The 3,284-nt window shown below is 41.8% G+C and overlaps 1 pseudogene; it reads left to right on the forward strand.

Annotated features, from left to right (window-relative positions):
- Window positions 1-1,705: 1,705 nt before the first annotated feature.
- LOC101570416 lies at window positions 1,706-2,688 on the forward strand (annotated as a pseudogene).
- The last annotated feature ends 596 nt before the right edge of the window (window positions 2,689-3,284 follow it).

Genomic DNA, 3,284 nt, shown 5'->3' on the forward strand with positions numbered 1-3,284 from the left:
GGACTGAACTCAGGCCCTTGTGCTTGCCAGGGAAGTGCTTATTCTACTGAGCCATCTCCCTGGCCTTGACCTCTTCTTTTTCTGCATTTTATGTTTTAGATGTTGCATTTATATATTTTTATGTTGTATATACATTAAAAATTATTAGAACTACAGCTATTTTAATGTTTTCACCTTTATAGCACAGCTAAGTATAATTCATATAACAATTGTCTCTCTTTCAGAATTTGATTACATCCTCATCTTTAAATGGGTTTGTCCAGCATTGTTGTTTAGTAAATTCCATTGTTCAACCCTCCTTCTCCTTTTCATCTATAAATATTGCAGTGGTCCTAGATCCATGCTTCTCAGTAATTGTCCGGAGTCTCCATCTTTTAATTATACCATGCCAAATAACATTTGGAAAGTAACAAATGGATGGGTGAAATTTCCTTGAGTTTGAAGAATTAGAATTAAGTTTTTAATTAGAAGAGAGAATTTGGTTATTTCATAGATTTAAATGTAATTTGTCTTTTTCTTCAAATTCTGTCTGGGTACTAATTAACAGTGTAGCCATCCATAATTGCACAGATGCAAACACTTGGACATGCAATCTCTCTCTCTCTCTCTCTCTCTCTCTCTCTCTCTCTCTCTCTCTCTTTCTGTGTCATCTCTATCTCTATATGTGTGTACATACATGTATACACACACATACATATGGAGAGATATATACAAAATTATATGTATACTGAATATTTCAACATTTCCCTTATGCTCAGAGCTTGAATGAAAAGAAATTTCCATGTATTCTCCATGGGGCTAGTTATGACTCCATCTAGGTTTGAGGCTATAGATTAATATTGACTTCCTTTGCAAAGGTTCCAAGTTCCGTGATTCCACTGGCTCATGCCCATGTTCAGATGTGCATGTAAGCATGTGGCTTAAATGCTGCTCAGCTTGTTAGAGAGCCAGTGTGTTGATACTTGGGAGAAGCCTGGAGGTGACCTGGATTCTGTTCCTCAGAGGGGTACTGAGTTTTTCAGTGCCTGCCTTGATTGTCTCGGAAGAATTCCAAGCTGATCTACAAAATAAAAGAACAACTTTAGAGCACCTGAAACTGAATACAGAATAGAATCGGAGGTGAATCATTTATGTATTTCCTACAGCTCTGCTTCAGAAGTGAGCCTTGAGGACTTACTTGTCACAAGATGAGCTCTAGGACCCTTTTGTTTTATGGTCAGTGGCTCACCACCCTCTCAAGCCTCTTCACCTGTTGGCTTTCTCCTGAGGATGCTGAACAGAATGACTGACACTCCTTGAGGAAAGACACAAAGGTATGTAAATGTGGAGCTTTGTGGCATCAACAATACCATCTGACTGCTCATAGGGAATCAGTTGCTCTGCAAGCTAAAATATTGTACGGTATGTTAGGAATTAAAGCCTGGCATTAATTTTAATGACTGAATTAGTGTCTTTTAAAGCTATTCAAAAGGCCTAAAATGAGAACATCTAAAAGTGTTGATTACTGGAGGTTGCATAATTGGGTAATAACACATGTCCTGAAATATCTTACTCACATAAATCTTCTATAGCTTTACATATATACACCAATAGACTCACTAAAATGAATAACGGTTTGTCTTGGTTGACTCTGTTAGGGCTATTTTGTTCAAGAGAAAATTAGCCCCCTGGCTGTCTCTGAGAACCATCTGTTGCCACCCTGATTGGTGCAGCGACACCCGCACCTGCCATCAACATGACTGAGCAGATAACCTTTCGTGGGACCCTCAAGGGTCACAAGGGCTGGGTAACGCAGCTTGCTACCACCCACAGTTCCTGGACATGATACTGTCTGCCTCTTGAGACAAGGCAATCATCATGTGGAAGCTGACCAGGAATGAAACTGACTATAGTGTCCCTCAGCGTGCTCCGAGGGGTCACTCCCACTTCGTGAGTGATATTGTCATCTCCTCAGATGTCCAGTTTGCCCTCTCTGGTTCCTGGGATGGGACCCTGAACCTCTGGGATCTTACAACGGGCACCACCACAAGATGATTTGTAGGCCATACCAAGGATGTGTTGAGCATGGTCTTCTCTTCTGACAACCAGCAGATTGTGTCTGGATCCCGAGACAAAACCATAAAGATATGTAATACTCTGGGTATGTGCAAATACGCTGTCCAGGATGAGTCTCACTCGGAGTGGGTGTCTTGTGTCTGTTGCTCACCCAACAGCAGCAACCCTATCATTGTCTCCTGTGGCTGGGACAAACTGGTCAAGGTATGGAATTTGGCAAACTGCAAGCTGAAGACCAACCATATTGGCCATACTGGCTATCTGAACACTGCGACGATCTCCCCAGATGGATCCCTCTGTGCTTCTGGAGGCAAGAATGGCCAGGCCATGCTGTGGGATCTCAATGAAGGCAAGCATCTTTATACTTTAGATGGAGGGGACATCATCAATGCCCTGTGCCTCAGCACTAACTGGTATTGGCTCTACACTGCCACCTGCCCCAGCATCAAGATCTGGGACTTGGAGGGCAAGATCATCATCGATGAAATGAAGCAAGAACATATCAGTACCAGCAGTCAGGCAGAGCCTCCCCAGTGCACCTCTCTGGCCTGGGCTGCTGATGACTGGGCTCTATTTGCTGGCTGCACAGATAACATGATGCGAGTGTGGCAGGTGCCTATTGGCACCTGCTAGAAATATGTCAGCATTCAAAAAATAGAATAAAGAACTGGCTTTCTAAAACTAGCTTAGAAAAAAAAAGAGAAAATTAAAGCAGAGTAACAGGGAATGTAGATATCACATGGGAAACAATTGGAATTTGTGGGATGGATACATTTTTCCTTACTTAAGTTATGCTAAATCTTTTCTAGCATGAAATTGATTCAGTAAAATCAGTTTAATATTTCATAGTTGGGTTTATCTTGAATTTGATGGAACTCAATTCAGTTAACTTCCTGGAGCTTGATATATGTTGACCATGAGATATATGAGGTGGCTACACAGAAACTTACGATTACCAACATTTTTTCCAATATAATATTCTTATATATTTTTTCTTTTTTCTTTTTTCTGTGTTTTAGGGAAGGGTCTACAGGGTGTTCACGGCTCACTACTAGATTGGAATCATAGTGATTCTCCTGCTTACAGTCTCCCAAGAGCTGGGATTGTAGGCATGCAACACTATGCCCAGTCTCAATTGCTGTCTCAGTGTGCCTTGAAGTCAGGGCCGGCACAGCAGGTCCAGGGATCAAACCCCTGCTCCTGCTTGCAGGTGCTTTAATCTGCTGAGC

The sequence above is a fragment of the Octodon degus genome, unplaced genomic scaffold (assembly GCF_000260255.1).
Source record: "Octodon degus isolate 3935 unplaced genomic scaffold, OctDeg1.0 scaffold00056, whole genome shotgun sequence".
NCBI classification, from domain to species: Eukaryota; Metazoa; Chordata; class Mammalia; order Rodentia; family Octodontidae; genus Octodon; species Octodon degus.